Source organism: Podarcis melisellensis, assembly GCF_964234715.1.
Source record: "Podarcis melisellensis genome assembly, chromosome: 5".
Classification (NCBI taxonomy): Eukaryota; Metazoa; Chordata; class Lepidosauria; order Squamata; family Lacertidae; genus Podarcis; species Podarcis melisellensis.
Window position 1 is genome coordinate 2,966,244 of NC_138537.1, and position 17,907 is coordinate 2,984,150.

At 45.2% G+C, this 17,907-nt stretch overlaps 1 protein-coding gene and 2 long non-coding RNA genes across 4 annotated transcripts in view; 1 reads left to right on the forward strand and 2 right to left on the reverse strand.

The window, feature by feature from the left end:
- The window catches only part of LOC309370000, an 81,516-nt gene that overhangs the window by 53,655 nt on the left and 9,954 nt on the right, over positions 1-17,907 (reverse strand). The gene's annotated exons all lie outside the window — the stretch shown is intronic.
- Positions 1-17,907, forward strand: part of BCL6 (BCL6 transcription repressor) — a 74,988-nt gene that overhangs the window by 27,519 nt on the left and 29,562 nt on the right. Inside the window, exon 1 of one of the 2 annotated variants that reach the window (XM_081910973.1) lies at positions 14,822-14,909. The exons of the other annotated variant lie outside the window; for it this stretch is intronic. The gene's annotated coding sequence lies outside the window, so the exon portion shown is untranslated. Of the gene's footprint in view, positions 1-14,821; positions 14,910-17,907 lie in introns of those variants that run through there. 2 annotated transcript variants of the gene reach the window in all.
- LOC309369967 lies at positions 4,931-14,584 on the reverse strand. Its single transcript, XR_014168288.1, has 2 exons — positions 13,734-14,584; positions 4,931-7,293 (listed from the first exon to the last, which is right to left on the reverse strand). It is a non-coding gene; the product is annotated as an uncharacterized lncRNA (long non-coding RNA).

Genomic DNA, 17,907 nt, shown 5'->3' on the forward strand with positions numbered 1-17,907 from the left:
CTCTGGGTGGCTTTCAACAAAATATTAAAATACAGTAATGCATCAAACATTAAAAGCTTCCCTAAACAGGGCTGCCTTCAGATGTCTTCTAATAAACAAACAAACAAATAAATAAATAAATAAATAAATAAATAATGAGTAAAATAAATGAATAAATAAATATCATTGTAGATGATAAAAATGAAAATGATTTTTTTCCCCCTTGCCTGCATTGATGTCATTGTTTGGATGAGGGGCTTTTATCCATATCAAGGGCCCCATTACCTTCAGGAGCTTAGGGCCTCATCAAACCTAAATCTGGCCCTGCTTCAGGCAGCAGAAGCTATCAAGGTGTCACACCCATGGGTGCCCTGCCTGATCGCCACCTCCTCCAGTGTTGGAGAAGCACCACTGCCAGTGGCACCGATTTTGGGGACGATCACGGCCCATTTGGAGCAAGATCTGCTTGGCCATTGTGAGGACACGATGCATGTTTAGATGGGCAGTGGACCTGATCCGGAAACGATCTTTTCCTGTGCTGAGCCAAAGCTGGCGTAAGTCCCCCCCCCACAAAGGGGGCATGAAAGAGGCAGGACTAGAGATGGCGACAGAGGTCGGATCCTAAGCCCATTCAGAGGAGTCACGGAGCAGAGCACGATTTAAAAGTTTTCATTTTCTGTCTGCCAGGCTTAGTAGCCCCATCGGTGACTGGGGTTTGGATCCGGTGTAAATTTACGCCAGCTTAATTTACGACACTTTGCTCTATGCCCCTTTCTTGTGCACAGGGATTGCTCGCTTACAGTCAGTGGGCTGACTCTGAGTAGGGCTGACACTGCATACGGCCTGAAATCATGAATAAATATGCCACCAAGTATTAAAAGTTAAATTCCAGTTTATAGCATCAGTAAGATTAGGACAGAGCTATTACATAAATCCTGTATATATTTATTTATTTTAAAAAGGAATATTACTTATTTTTACTTTTCATTTAATACAATTCATACATTTTATTCATTCTAAACCCTCCAAGAGTTAAAAAGAATTACGATGGAATTTGATATGCATTCAGGCCCTCAAAACTCTTACGATAGCTCTCCGGCAATCGGTTTAGGGGATTTTCATTGCCGAGGTGAAAAACCGGGTTCAAGAAGATGTCCCGGGAGATTGCTGCCTGTAGTTTATGTGGTTAGGCAGAATGGTGACTGTTGAGATAAATGTGCCTCGAGAGATGCTCTCTATTTAAGAAAGCCCAGATTTTGCATTCAGGTCCATGCTCTTGAAATCTCAGTCGTTAACATCTGGCAAAACACTCTCTGCAGCCGATGAAATACTTAGCCCTACCGCCTTGCGGAGAGCTCCCCCCGACCCGAAAGGACCCTATAGCAAATACAAAGTCACTGCTGTCTTGTTTTTATTGATAATTGTATTCAGCTAAGATGCCTCCATCATCTGCAACAGAAGAAGGGAGCTGAAATATCACCATGGTTTGCTTAGGGAAATATCAAATATAATTGAAGCATTCTGTTTTAGTGGTAAGGGGCAAGTTTAAGAATGCAATGACTGGAAATGGAAATCTGTCGTATCCTGAATCAAATCCATTGATCCATCTTAGTCCAGAACTGTCTGCTTTGATTGACAGTGTTTCTCCAGTGGGGATTTCCCAAATTTGTGACCTGAGTTTGTATGTGTCTGTGTGCGGACGTGTGCATTGCTATTATAAACCTTGCAGACTTGGGACACATAAATGCTATCTATAAATAATAACCGGACATATCACAGCCATCCATAGTCTTCTTTTAAGCCAGCACCTCTAAAGGGTCTCCAAAGTTGTGGAATTACTCGAGAGTAGGGCTCTTTAAGCTCAGCGTCACTTCCCTCGCCCCACAAAATCTGAACAGAACCAGGAAGCACATTTTCTCTTTGGTTAACTATTTGCCTCTGGAATAAAAATAATTAAAAATTGTTTAGTAGTACCTTATAGACCAACTAAGTTTGTTCTGGGTATAAGCTTTCATGTACATGCACACTTCTTTAGATACACTGAAACAGTGTATATAGTGGGAGGGTGGGGTTTTACGAGATGGGTGATTAACTCAATGGGTATGGTCAACCTGTTGATGACTGTTAACGACTGCAATTAGTCCTACAGGAAAAAGCAAGGGATAGTATGCAGATGATTAGCATATGTAATGAGACAGGAATCCCATATCTCTATTCAGACCAGATCTCTCCATAGTTTTCCATAGTTAGTGATAAGTTGTAATTCAGCAACTTCTCTTTCAAGCCTGTTTCTGAAATTCTTTTGTAATAAGATAGCTGCTTGGAGATCCTGTATTGAATGTCCTGGGAGACTGAAGTGTTCTCCTACTGGCTTCTCTGTCGTGATTCCTGATGTCAGATTTATTTCCATTTATCCTTTGGCGTAGGGTTTGGCCTGTTTGTCCATTATAGAGAGTTGAAGGGCACTGCTGGCATTTGATGGCATACACAATGTTAGAAGGTGAGCAATTATTTGCCTCTGTTGAGAGAGGCAGTGTGGTGTAGTGGTTAGATCTGTTGGACTAAGGGCTGGGAGATACCAGTGCCAGGGCCATGAAGCTCGCTGGGTGTCACCGTGGGCGCCAGTCTCCACCTTTCAGCCTGTCCTACCTTGTCAGGCTGTTGTGGGGATTAAATGAGGAGGGGAACAAGGCACGTATTTCCACCTTGAGCTCCTTGTTGGGGGGGGGGAGAAGAGGATATAAATGCAATAAATACATGAAATAATAAATGAATAAGTCTCTGAGAATCATGAAATTCCTCCCTGGGCACAACTGGCCTTTGTGCCAGTTATTGCAAGAAAGAAAGAAAGAAAGAAAGAAAGAAAGAAAGAAAGAAAGAAAGAAAGAAAGAAAGAAAATAAGGAAGTAAATAAATCAAATTGGAAATGGATTTCACCACACACTGGATAAGAAAATTTGGGATGGGATGAGTCAAGGGTGTATTTCAAAAGAGGACTTGCTTAATCGGTTATCAATTGATTACGCATTTTGCGAGGGGAAGGGGAAATCCCTGCTGGCTTCAATAATTTGAATGTGAAGATACCCTTAATGATCAGAGAGTAAATGGGATTTGGTCCTCCCTCGGCTCAATTGATACATAGTGATTAACTGTGGCACAGAATTCAAAGCGGTACGATCAAAGTTTTATTCAACTATAATATATGGTACTAACATCATTATCTGTCTCGAAATAATGTCCAGCGAAATAGGACATTGTGCGGGGGAGAAACATTATGGGATCAGAGTTGTGCAAGAACTTCACGAAGGAATTTCCCTTAGAGAAAAGCCATTGTGGGATGCTTTGCCAATTTGCATTTCGCACCGCATGAATTGGATAAAATATACAGAGAGCGCTTTAATAAACCCTGGTGGTACAACTGTTTGTTTGCAGTTTTCCTACACATCTGTAGAACGGACCACAATATTGTTGAGTTTAGAAATTAGCATGTTTATTCCAAAGTCCCGCTGAGTTCGATAGGACTTACTCTCAGATCGGTGTGAGTAGGATTGCAGTTGAAAGGAAAATAAAATTAATGAGACTGCGGGTTTTCTCGTCAGATCTATTGGCTGGGTTATTTAGATTTATTAGGCAGAGCACAACTCCTTTACTGATTCCCCAAGCTTCAGGCAGCGACCAAGATAATCGTTGCAAAGAATCGGTGTTGCAGTACATCTCCATCTGTCAAACTGTGGCACGTCACGCAAATGCCAAAACTTAGCAGAAATAATTTTACTCAGAAAAAGAAGACAAGAGAAGATACAGTTTTGTCAATATATCTCATGTTTATTCATTGAGCTCTGGAAAACTAGCCATGGTATTTTGATATTTCCAACACATTTCTGTTATAATTTCTAAATGCTGCGTTTTCCACTTTCCGGATTTATTTTCTTTTATTGATTTATGAACAAAGGGCAAACATAACAAAAACAGAAGAAGAAAGACAAAGAATCAGACATTTAAACCACAAAGCGTCACAGTCTGAAAGGGCACAAAGGTACAGGGAGGCTCCGAAGAAATAATAATATATTAACTCATGCAAAGATTCCCTTCGCAAATAATAAAGATTTCTAAAATAAAAGCATTCTCCACTGGTGTGGGTCCCATAATTATTAAGAATAAAGGTTCTATCTCGTCTTAAATGAGCCAGACCTTTGCATACGCTGGTAGTACCTCAGTATTTGTATATGGAATAAAATCAGGCCATCAAGTTCTTTAGATACTTTCAGTTTCTGAGATATCTTTTCCAGAAGGGCAATTTGCCAAAGCTTTGAATACCAGCGGTCCAACTGGTTAAGCTTAAATGTATTCCTACATTTGGCAAAAAAAAACAGAGAGAGGGAAATGAAAGAGGGGGAAATGAGGTGTTGATGGAATATTCACCCTGGCAATATACCGTACTTTTCCATGTATAAGACTATGTGGTTTTTTTACTCTAAAATAATGCTCAAAATCTGGGCTTGTCTTATACACGGATAGTATCTCCCCCTGTTTTCTTAAATCGGAGTCCCCCAAAATAGGGGGCATCTTATACATGGGGGGCGTCTTATAGATGGGGAAATACAGGATCATTCAGGACAAATGGCTGGCCTCTAATAGCAGAAATTTATTTATATAAATCTGCCTACATCCTCCCAGATTTTAATACTCCATGTGGAACTTCACCCAGGATGGATCATTACCAAAGTTGAGTTGGAGAGATGGAGAGGACTGTGCCTTTCCTTTGTAGGAATAACCAAAGGGTCATCCTGGATCAGGCCATTTGGCCACCGAATCCAGCATCTTCTGCCTAAGCAGATTCTCCGCCAGCAGGGTGTGGGGCCCTCAGAATGCCCCCTCCCCAATATTTGTGCTTGAGCGTTTGGCTTTCGGAGGTATACTGCCTCTGCAAATGGAAGTCCTTTTTTAAAATAAAAAAAAGCCGTCATGCCTAATAAACAAAAGCTTTTAAGGGATTGTCGCCCACAAAGCAGCCACAATTAGCTTCCACAACTCTGAGGTAGCAAAGGGTTTTCAGGTCTAAAAAGCCTAACTTCCAGGAATGCTGAAACCACGCCTCTCGATGCAGAAAGGCGTTTGTGACACATGCATGTTCTTAGGGGAAGGAAACGATGGGGTCTGTTCAGTGCCAGATTTATGTATAAGCTAAACAAGCTATAGCTTAGGGCCCCATTCTCTTGGGGGTCCCCCAAAAAATTTAAAGGAAAAAAACAAAACCTCTGGATGGACATTTCCAAAATATAAAAGACGAATAAAATAAAACCTACATACAGCAACAATGTTTTGTGTTGTGTGGGCTCCTATGAGGTCCATAAATTACCAGGTAGCATACATTCAACACAAAAAACAGTGGCAATTTGTTGTTGACAAAGGACAGCTGGACATAGAAAGGGTCCCAATTCCCTTCAGTAGGTGAGGGCGTCATCAAACCTAAATCTGGCCCTGGGTCTACTCATAGGAAGGGTTCTGTTTGGAGATGCAAAGTTCTACATGTATTAAGTCCTAAATTCAGCACCCAGGTTGTCCCCTGCAGTGATCCTAAGGTTTGTCCCCTGCCCAAGGACAATAGGATCTGGGATGGGGAACATTTGCATCCCTCCAAGCAGCTCTGAAGAGGTACAGATCTTCTCCTTCCCAACTTTAGACACTCAGCGCCGGGTTAAGCAATGATGGATGTATCTAAATCAGCCAGTCCACTTGTTTAAATGATCTAAAACACTGGTTACCAAATTGGGTGGTACCACTCGAGGGGGGGGGAGTAACCTAGGTGATGTTAAGAGGCAAGGGGGGGCAGTCCTGGAGGTATAAATGACTATCAGAAAAGGTGGATCATCAATTTTGTTGAATTAAACAAATTAGTTTTAATTGGATTTTGGATAACCGTGCAATTAATTGTTACTGTTTTTGAATTGTATTGCTTGAGTTGTGCAAACTGCTATTCTGAATAATGCCTTTTATAGAGTTGGGTAAGGGGCACGAGGAGATGAGCTTATGGGAACAAGGGGCCTGGAAAAGTTTGGGCTGCATCATACGAAGGAACACATTACGATGCTTTTGCAAAAGTTCAGCTTTAGTGCACCACCCAGCTCAAAACAATTCTGCCGTCACTGGTATTATAGACTAGTAATGCTGTTTTGGAGATCAATTGGAGGCTTGCTCCCGGCTAATTATTTAAGTGCATCTGTAGTCCAGGCAAGGAGCAGAAAAGCAAACCCTAGCAGCTTGGTTACATGCATTGCTGATGCTATAAAACCAGAAGACACATAATATTAAAAAAATTAAAAATTATACGACCATGCGATGTTTATGTACATTAAGCAAGCAAGCAGGCAGGCAGTTAAAAACTGAACATCAGGGAGATAAGATCTTGGACACCTCATGCAGTCTGCTGTGAATTATACCGACGCTTGGGAACAAACAAATAAGAAACGTAGTAGCAGGAGAAAATTATATGTCAGACCTGGAAATAGCACAGGGGCTGTACAGAAAGCCGCCACCCAGCCCCAAACTTTTTTAAAAGAAGAAGAGGAGGAGGAAGAAGAAGAAGGCTAGATCGATTGCAAAATAAGGCTGAAGTGCTCACTAACTGGTCAAATAGCAGGCAATAGGGCTCTCCCTAATGTGCAAACAATCCACATTTTGGCTAGGATGCTCAAGAGGCAGCTAGTACAAATCTGGTAGTGCAATAGTTACATTGTTTTGACATATCGAGGGATGAAGGGGGATAACAAGAGTGGATGCCCTTGTTTGCATTTTATGGGCTCATGAGAAGAAGAAAAAGAGGAAACGTTCATTTTTTAAAAAAACAAAACCGACACCATTAAAATGTAGCCCATAATATTCACCAGTGCAAGGACAAAGGCAGATGGGTTTTATACCCACCAGATAATAATCATGGAATATGCCCACTCTGTTCTTAATCTGGGTTAATCAGTCAGGAATGACTATCGGTTTCACATATGCACACACATTCCGTATTATATATCTTTGGACAATAATCACCAGTGCTTTTCTTCTAGAAAAAATGGTACTGGTACTCTTCATGAAGTCGTTACAGTAAATGCCACATTTTTAACCAGTGCTTCTCTTCCAGATAAAATGGTGCCAGTACTGCATACCTTTGAGTATCCGCAGAAATAATAATAATAGTAATAATAATAATAATATATGATCCGAAGACTCATGAGGCTACCTCATTGCAGATGCTAAACATGTCCTCTTGTTATAATCCAGGTGGGAGACTTCCGGGGAACCCCTTATACATTGCCTTGGCTTCTAAAAGTGGGATATAAATCAAAGTTTTAATTTTTTTTAAAAATGCATGGATTAAAATTCCAGAGATAATTTCCCATAAATAATTTTTGTGGTCTGAAAGAGATGAAAAATCTCCTTTCCCTCTGTGCATCACATAAATCACTTTGAGGGTCTCTAAACCACAGTAGAGATGTGATACAGGGCAACTTATCGAGCTCGTTTATGAGCCCGTGTTCCCTGAATAGGTTAATGTTTCCCCTCCCTAAAATTGTTGCAATTGAAGATGTAATTGGGTTATTAAAATATGCATTCTTCTCTCGTTTTTGTGGGGGGAAAGAGTGAGGAATGTAGGTGGAGGTTAATTTTGAAAATAAGGAGAAAAGAAGAAGAAGAAACTTATTAGAAGTTCTATTATGTCCTGCCACGGAAGGTAGGGTTGATGGCATGTAATGACAGCTGTCATGTTACCCCGTGGGCCTTGCTGTGAGGCCTCCACCTCAGAGAGGGAAAGGTGCACAACCAAGGACAGGACGGCAGTCGGCATAAACATGCAACCAGTTTAATTTCCCGTGAGCTGTCCTGCTCCGTTTGGAAGGGCTTCGCTTTCTTTTGGAACTGGACTCGTTCTGCTCCCTAGAACTGCACATTATTCTACTGTTGCTCCTGCCCTTAAACCATGTGGTGAAGAACCAGCTTTCCTTCAGGGTCTTGGAGATCACCCTATCTAAGGCCAGTTCCTCTTGGACTGTGAGATGACTGAACAGCCTTCATCGGGTTTGGGACGGCTGTAGAACCAAAAGTGCAGCCAAAAGTGCGGCCCAAACAAAACGGCTGCTAACTCTTCCCTGAATGCTCGAATATTTGCCAAGCAATATTCACCAAAGATTTCTTAACTTGCATTGAAACCAGCCTCGTGATTATTTGATTCCAAACCTTTTGATGACTGCCAGTCGACACTGTTTGATAGCTGACAAGCAATGCTGTTTGCTAGGAGAGCATGGCCCAGCATTTAGCACTTGACAGCTGACAGCTTACGGGATTTCACATTTCATGCCTGCCAGTGCAATCGGCAAGACACCCACAAGGCTAGGGTTTCCAATTTTGAAAAGCTTCACATTCAGATTTCTAATGCCGGAGATTCCAATTTGGGACTTGATTGAAGTTTGGAGATGTGCAAACACTTCTTTTGAGTTCCAGACAGTTGCATGATTTCTCTTGTTTGCCCCTCCCAATGTCCCTGCTCTCAGTTTTGGGGGGCACTGTGGCATGCAAAATGGACTCCATCAGTTATTCACCCGGAGATCATCAAGCTAAAGATCTGCTGCATCTGTACCATACAATTTGGGTGAGGGGAAACAAGAGAAGGTACAGTGGTACCTCAGGTTAAGACTTAATTTGTTCTGGAGGTCCCTTCTTAACCTGAAACTGTTCTTAATCTGAGGTACCACTTTAGCTAATGGGGCCTCCCATTGCTGCTGTGCGATTTCTGTTCTCATCCTGAAGCAAAGTTCTTAACCCAAGGTACTATTTCTGGGTTAGCGGAGTCTGTAACCTGAAGCGTCTGTAAGCCGAGGTACCACTGTATCAAAATAGAAATTATTTGCAGTTGCAAAAGCATAACAGAATTGTTCCGTAAGAATCAATTGTGACTTAAAAATGTGTATTTCATAATCTGTGCTTCCGTCCCCTTAGGAAAAGATCCTGTGACAGGGCCCTCGTTACAAAATATCTGTGCCTTTTTGGTGATTTAGGCACCATCCTTCAGAGGACACTTCATTTGCTTAATTCCTCCAATCGAAAAAAACAAGTTTAGTGACAGGATGTCAGCTTATTTAAAGGGATGAATTTGAGTGTAAATCTGCTCCGAGAAGCAGCACTCCGGCTAAGCTCCTCCAAGGCATGTTGAAATCATTGGGATTTACTTCCAAGTAAACATGCTCACGTCTCAATGGCATCATCGAACGCTCCTGCGTTTAAGTCATTTGCTGGATCAGTAAAGCTTTGGGGAGGAGGGTTATTTTGAGGGTGTTTGCTGGGGTCCTGCAATGGGCATTTTAACCTGACTGCTCATCGAACGGTCACTTAAGAGCACGACAATTAAATGGCTTAAATGTTTTGTGCCATCCCTGCACAGAGCTTTTCCAGGAAGGGAAACAGCAGGCTAACTTCTCCGAATGCGAGGCCAGGGAGTGGGCAGGCAGGAATGAGCCATTTGGCTGGGGAGCCAAGGCTCAAATATGCCCTTTTTTAATTTCCATCCGATCAGAAATAGCAGCTCCAACCCAAATGCAAAGCAGATGCCCACTTGTTGTTGTTGTTGTTGTGGGTTTTTTCCTGCACGCAGGGCCAACCCATCCCCCCTGGCCACAGTGGATGTCCTACACCCCATTCTCTCCTGATTGCTCTCAGATGAAACAAAAGCCCCTCCATTCACTTATATGGGAAAATCAGTGACTTATCCGGCAGGTCCTGGGGTGAAAGCTAAATTCCCTCCTCAGCTGCATGAAGCAAAATTGATGGAGAGGGCAGGATCCACAGTGAGAGCTGGATGAAAATATATAGATGAACCAGCTGGAGACAGAACTAAGATTTTAAAATATAAGGGACCTTATTTATTGTATTTCAGGAGGGGTGGGTGGGCAACATGGTCAGTTTCAGTTTCCTTCAGTTTCTCATTTTTTGCAAATGTTAAATTCAGTTCACCTTTCTATATCACTTTTCATTTTTAAAAAACCACTTTTCAAAGTTTTCATAAATATTCATAGCTACTGCAAATATCTCCCAATATACACAATTTTGCATGCAGATCTGCCTAATAAACATATTTTTTGCAAAAACATTTCCCTCCAATACATTCTGCAGTAGCACGTAAGACTCAGGCAGTTCTGCTGTTAGCTTCTGTGAGACAAGGATTGGAAATCTAAAGGGCAAATGCCAACAGTTATTTATTAATTAATTAACTTTCTATACCACCCTTCATTTGAAGATCACAGGGTAATTTACAATATAATGTAAAAGAGATGTGTTATAACAATGCATTAGGTATAGCTCTCTCAAAACATCGAAACATCTCTTGAAACATCTAACCACTGCTGGGTAATTCAAAGGGAGACTGAACTCAGCTTGTTTGATAAAGAATAATATCCCTTCTTAAAGTTTATTAATGGCGGAGGTGAGTTTAGAGAGCCTCCAGTGATTCAGTCATCTTCATGGCAGTTTTATTTGAAAATATTAGTGACTTAGTTTGGGCTTCCAGGTGTATAGCAGACTTAATATTGTATGTAATACTGTTGCATTGCATCGTGCCAGAGTTGTCCATGATTTTTCTCTTTTGCTACTATTGAAAAGAACGTTGTGATTTCTTTAAGAAAGAAAAAAACCAGTAATGTATGCCTTTAATGCATACTTTGCCCCCAGGATATGCATTTCCGTACACATTACTCGGCTGTAGAACTGCCTTGCAGAATTCAGAAAAGTGCAAATTTCGAAGGACACTTCCACTTTTCGGTTTGCTTATTATTCACAGAAAGTGCGAATTAGGTCAGTTTGCCTTTAAATGCAAAACCGAACTCAATTTCTCCCTCATCTCCAGTATGCATGGTGGGTGGTCGGATTCCATAGCCACCTATCGATCAAGGCTCCTGTCTATACCTTGTTGCCCCATATACACTTTTGCTTTGCATTTATATTGTGCCTTTCCAGGGCTCTCGGCGTTGTTCATCTCGGTCAGACAATTCCCCCTCACAGTCAACTGTGTGAGGGCATTCAGTCTCGCGATTCCCATATTAAAAATGGCAGGTTCCACTTTCAAAGTGGGGAATGGGGTGTAACAGAGATGGGGACCCTCCCAGATACTTAGAATCATAGAACCGTACAGTTGGGAGGGACCCTAAGAGTCTTCTAGTCCAGCCCCAATGCAATGCAGGAATCTCAGCTAAAGCATCCCTGACAGATACTTATGGAGATGACGCCTTGCAGGGATATTTGCAGACACGGGGACTTCAAAGCATGCAATGGGGAAATGGCAAAATCAGATATTCCTCCCCATTCTTTTCTCTTTTGCACAGAGGGGCTATTGCAAATAAACAAACAGCTGTTTCCTACCCAGATCCTTTTCTCGGGGCCTCTCTACCGAGGCTTTAAAAACATGGAAGCAGGTGCAATGTGTGTGTTTGTGTGCACTTGCTAAAAGATGCTCGCTTTGCAGGGTTGATGGGCTTGGGGGGGGTGCAGGGGGAGGAATCTGGTCCCTTGAGAACAGCGCTTGAAACCCAGCTGGGAATTTGCAAAGGCGATTCATGGCTTCTTCCTCCTGCTCTGCAGTGCCCCCTCTGGCTACTTTAGGAACACTACCCTCTGACCTCTGAAGGGGAATGGCTCTGAAGAATAATACATTTCTTCCCCACTTAAAATCAGCCTATAGGGAGGAAATATTAGGCTGCGGGCAGATGATGGCACACAGGGAGGAGCGCAAATAGGAGGCGCACTCAAAGCCTTGAGGTCCATTTTACTTGGGGCCGCAGGCAGACATCAAAGTAAATAATTTCAGCCAGTTTGGTCCATTATTTACAACACACATATGCATTTATATTCTTTTTGGCTCTGTATTGGCTGACATCCTGTCATCTAGTGGGTGGGAGCATGGTTCGCAATAATGAATTTGAAACGAGTTTTCATACTCCAAGGAAACACAATAGGAATTTTGTCTCCCCCTTCAAACTGCGATTGTGCTAAAGCATTAAGGTGGTCAATGTCAAACCGTTCGAACAGCCCATTCACTGCCTCAAACTCGAGAGATTTAAATTTCAGGAAAATATAGATTTTTATTTTCAGGAAAATAATGACTTGTAAATATAGTTGTTATCTATCTGCACACAAACAAACAAATGCAAGGACAAATCGTCCCTCTGATTTATGGCTCTATTTGCAGACATCCACCAAAACATTGTGCCCTTTGCTCTGCAATCGACAAAATGAGATAAATCCATGTTCCTGAATTGCAGTTTTTCTTAAACTGCATTTAAAGTCTGGATTCTCTGCAAGACATTAATCGCTGGAAGGTGCATAACCCCCAAATCATATGTATTTCTTCCTTTCTCAAAGATCTGAGAGGATCTATGCGATATTTATACTGAGAATTAAACACACACACTGAAGTTACAGCTGAGTGTTTCAAACAATTTGCATGTCATTTAATCAGTTTCCCTAAGCAATTTGATTAGCCAGTGTGACTGTGCTGTGATTCAAACTTGGAGAGATTGTTGTAAACAAATTTCCATTCATAGTTTATCGAGCTTCCTTGATTCTCTTCCCCTCCCCCTTCTGTCAAAGGGGGGGGGGAGTTTAAGAGAGAAAGAGTCACTGAGCTATTTATAGATCCTCCCACAATCTCATAACAATTAGAGGTTTATTATCATTAAATAAACAAATAATTGAGAACTCTGCTTGATAGGACGGCATCCTGCTTAGGCCCTGATACTGTACAGTGAAAGTCGGAAAGACATCTGCATCGTCATAAGTTCCAAAACAAGAACAACAACACCTTTGATCCTCAAAGTTTTGGCAAACCGTCTTCCCCCTCCATGCCGCCTCCCAGGCCATGCAGGGATACATATATATATTTACAATCTATTTAGCTTGATAAAACCCAACAGGCCACACGTTTCCAGGTCTAAAGTCTCCTTCAACAGTTAAAAAGAAGGGAGGCCTTTTCACACAAACACACAGGCAGTTCTGAAATGCTACAAAGCGAACAAATAATCCCCCCCTCAAAAATTCCTAGCAATAATTTTCAATCTACAACTTTAAAATAAAGGCTTTGCAGAGACTCTGGAGCACGCAGAACGATCCGCATTAAACTGCTCTCATTTCTAATCAAGGACAAGCTTTCGAGGCAGAAAACTGTTTTGACAGCTAGGGATTCCCAAAGCCTGGTTTCATTTTACATTTGCTCCAGATTGAAACCCCCCCCCCAACACACACAACTCCCCTTCAAAACCAGAGATCTGCTATGACCCAGCCTGCAGGGCACAAGGGGGTCTGGATCTCCCCTCCCCCGTCACCCAGCTGCCCACCCCACAGCTGCAACCCAGGCGTGGGTACTGCAAGGCCCGCTTGCGGTTCCACCATAAGCAAAGTGGGCTCCTTCTGCAACTTTTCCTCTTGCCTTCCCCACTGCAAAGGACTGAAAGGAGCTGGTCCATTTGGGAGCCCCCGAAGGCCCACAATCTGAACAGGGGAAAGGGGGGAAAGTGAAGCGTCCCAGAACCGAACCACCACGCCAGAATCCTTCAGAAAGATAAGCCGAGTGAGTCCTCCCAGCAAATTGAGTTTGATCAAGAGTCCTCGATTTATAGAAGAGCCAGTTGGAACGGAGGGGGAACCCCACAAAGCTGAAAAACTTCTAGAAAAAGTATCTAGAACGGAAAAACAAAAACAAGAATCCACAAACCAACCACGACCTTGTTTCTCCAGCAGCGAATCCTCCCCCTTCTCTGAAATCACAAGAGCCCAGAGGAGATGTTTTCCAAAAAAGCAAAAAGGCAGGTCCCAGGTCTCTCTGGAAAGCAACGTTCCACAAACGCACTGTCGATAAATTAAAAAAAAAGAGACAAGGTATTTGCACGCACAAACACACGCAAAATTCCCCAGTAAAGCACAGAAGAAAAACAAAACAAAAGTGTCTTATTTCTGAACGGGCTTCTTCTCCTTCTTCCTCGCTCTCAGCCCGAAAAACTGCAGGTCTGGGTCCCCCCCCTTCTTCCTTTTTCAGTTTTTTAAAAATACGAACCTTACTCCAATTCTTCACCCTCACCAGCGCCTGCGGCGCAACGAGGATCTCTCTTTGCCCTCCTCCTGCTCTCGTTTCTTTTTCTCCCCTTTCCTACTGAATATTGCTGGCGGCGGTGGGGGGGGGGGAGAGAAAAAGCAAAAAGTCAAAGCAACCCCCCCCATCAAAAGCTGCATATTATTATCACCATGTTTTGGGTCTCTCTCCCTCTTTCTCTCTCTGCTTAGGACCTGGAAAGCAAATGCAAAAACCTTTGGAACGAGGAGGGGGGGTTGTTAAAGCTTTTTTTTTTCTTCTCCCCTTAAAGAGATGCTGGGATGGGGGGGTGGGAACCGAAGCTGCGAAATGGAATTCGCCCCGGATCCCCGGATTTCTCTTATGTCACCGCCAAGCAAATTAGTTCTCAGAATTCCAGCGGGGGGAGGCGGGCGGGAGGGAGGAGGGGGGAGGAAAGCGAATAGAACTCTGCAACATTGTATTGAGGCCGATCCCTGACGTCACGGTAGGCAAGGTCCCCACGTGACTGCCAGAGAGGAGCCTACCATTGGCGACGGGGGGGTCCGGGCCCCGCGCCTCCCTCCTGGCCCCTTCCCGCAAGTTTTTCCCCGGGGGTCTCCTTGGAGACCCTTTCCATTCGTCTCTCTCCAAGCTCGGGGGTGTTCCCGAGTGGGTTCCGGGCCCCCTTTGGCCCCTCCTGGCAGAAAGCCCTTCCCCGGGATCCTCCCCGGGCTGCCCGCGATGGTAGCGCCTGCCGCTCAAATTCCGAGAATTGAGCTGTGTTGATTCTTAGAACTGGGGTTCTTAGAAGTGGTGATGCAAGGAGTTTCTAGGAAAGCGCGGAGACCAGGTGATTCGCTCTCGCTCGCTGCTTTGCATTGCTGCCGCTGTCCGGGCTGCTGCTGCTGCTGCTGCTGCCTGCGCCGTGCCTCTTTGGATGAGGACGATTAATAATAACCAGAATAATAACCATAATAATATTGAGAGCAATAACAATAGCAACGCAGCCAAGATGCTGGCGGCGGCGGTGCCAGGGCTCCGTTGCGCGCTGCGCCTCTTTCATTTCCATCCATCCCATTGCCACCTTTTTTGTTGCCTGGAAATCGGGGGCTTTCTTGAGCAAGGAGGGGGAGGTGGCTGGAGGGGGGGGGAAGGCTCTGGTCCCGTTCGGCGCCGGTGCTTTTGCAAAGGGGGGTCTGTTTCTCGCGTTGTATGTGTGTGTACCCCCTCTCTTTCCTTCTCCCTGGCGCGGCAGGTGGAAGGCAGGCAGGCGGGCGGGCGCGCAGGGCTCCCCCTGCTCTCCAATCGCCCAGAGTCACCAGGAGGGGGGGGGGAAGCCATGCTTGGCTCTTAAGCCTTGTCAGTCTCCCCGGCGGGGTTTGCTTGCCTGCCTGCCTCGCTCTCCTGAGCTGGTCCATTTCTGCTTGCAGGGAGCAGAGAGGGTGGCTGTTTTGACGCTTGTCAGTTTCATTTTGGAAAGGCGAGGAGGCGCGGGGCGTTTTGCCGAGAGGATCGTGGCTGTTGTGTTGGGATCGCGTGTTTCCTGGGCTGTTTTTTTGGGAAGGGCTGCCCGTGGAAGGAAGCTGGCGGGGAGGGAGAGCGCGAGAGAGCTCTGGGGGAAGCTGGTGGTTGGGCTGATCGGGCGAGCCGAGCAGGGCACCTCTTCTCCGCGAGTCCTTTCCACGCACAGAGCCGGCGGCTGCCTTTGCTCGTGTTTGTCCCATCGTGACCGGGTCTTAATATTTTTTGGCCATGGAGGCATTTTTCAATTCCCCCCCCCACCCTCTTATTTTTATTTTCATTTTCAAGCACTTTGCAAAACTGGGTTCCCCGAAACGTGTTTTGTTTTTTCCTTCTCCCCCCTCTAGTCTCTTTCCTTTCGGGCGCTCGAGAACGCCAGCTCGCCTCGCTCGCCTGGCGCCGCTCCACCGACCAGGGCCTCGCGTGCGCGCGGGCGAAGCGCACAAGGGCAGCCGGGGAAGGGAAAGAAGCGGAGGAGGAGGAGGAGGAGGAGGGGACGGTTGTTTGTTTGTTTGTTCCACCGGGCGACCCAAATATAAATAAACAAGCACAAGTAAACATGCAACCGGCTGGCGCTCCGAAACCCACCAAAGCGTGTATATATAGGATTGCGCGCCGGGGTGAAGGGGTTTCCTCAATGGGGCTTACTCCCGAGGAAACATGCAGAGGATAGAAAACACGCACCCCCCAAAATGCCCTTTTTGTCTTTTCTCGGGGGCAGACAAAAAGCCAGCTTACGACTGACTTATGTCCGGGCAACTCGCCCCCCAAAAGAGATCGGCCGGGTCCCGAGGCTTTGGGCACCTGCCGCGGCGCGTCTCCCGGGATCGGGGCCGGAGAGGGAGGGGGGCGCCTCTCTGGCCTCGCTCGGTGTGTGTATTTCTGCGGCGGCCGGGGCTGCGTGCCTGCCACTCGCCTCCCAATGGCCGGGCCGGCCTCCTCCTCTCTCCTTCCTCCTCCTCCTCCTACTTCTCGGCCGGCTGTCATCCGGCGCGGCCCGGGTAGCCGCCGCCGGAGCGCCGCGCGCGAAGCCGGAGAGCGCCGGGGCTCTTGCAAAGGCGGGCGCGCGCGCGGAGGAGCGCGGGAGGCGGAGGTCCCTGGCCCGGCGCGCAAGATGCGCGCACGAGCCCAACGTAGGACGGTGCTTCCCTCCCGTAACAGCCCCAGAAAAAAAGGGAAAAAAACCTGTCTGGTTCCGCCGGCAGCCTCTGCCGCAAACCCAGAGAGGCAGGCAGTTTCCAACATCTCTATCCCCGCATCGCAATTTCACATGTGCATGTACAGTATATATATATATAAATAATATATATATATATATATATGTATTTAAATGGAGCTGCAGAAAAAAATATTTGCCACGATGCCTTTTGTTTCTCTCTTTAAAAATATGGGAGGCGATGAATATATGGGGGATTCATGTCTTTGAAAAATATTAGGAAAGGCGAAATCCTTCATCTTGGATACTTTGGCGATGCCGGGGGACTTTATCACGCAGCAGAATTCTCCAGGGTGGGTTATATTTGGGTAGGGCGATGTGAAGAGAAAAAGTTAGGGGGCAGACCCTCTTGTTTATTTATATCCGCGCCCCTGCCTCCGCGGGGCGCCGGGTTGTTGTGTTTCTCCTGAGCGAAAAATAGGCAGGTCCCGGCCCCGAGGAGACTCCATCTGCGTTCGATATCGGCTGGCGCGCGTCGGGTCCTGCTGGCGCGCGCATGTTTCCAGGCTCCCCGGCGTGTGTGTGCGTGGGGACGGTGGCGGGGGGGAGAGAAAGGCAGCCAGCTGAGCCTGGGAACAGAAGCTGTGCCATGAAAACAGAGTCTGCCTGGTGGAGGTGGCTGTTGGATTAATATTAATCCCTGTTTTCTCTTCTTCTCTTCCCCCCCCCCCCGCCTGATAGCAAATGTGGCGACTTTATTTTCAAGAAACAATTAAAAAATGAGCCTCTCTGAAGGATGTAGGAAAGTCTGGTTTCCGAAACACGAGCCCAATTTTTAGAAGAAGGAAAAAAAACCTAGTGCATTTGAAAGATACATGTAATATACTGTAATAGATATGGGGAACACTAGAATTTAATCTATAGATGTTTTTGCTGGACTGGTGATGGGAAGATCAGGCAAGCCTGGAGTGCGGTTTTAATTTTTTTTTGGGGGGGGGGTCTTTTTGCTCTCTTATTCTGGAGTCACCTACTCCGGAATAACAGACCCCTTCCCCAATTCCATACTAGCCAAATTTTGCCACTCCCCTCCCCTAGACATTAAGCCTTGAAATAGGTGTGGGGAGATGGGAGACCTCATCTTTCTCTACCCCTTGACTATGGAAGTGGGGCA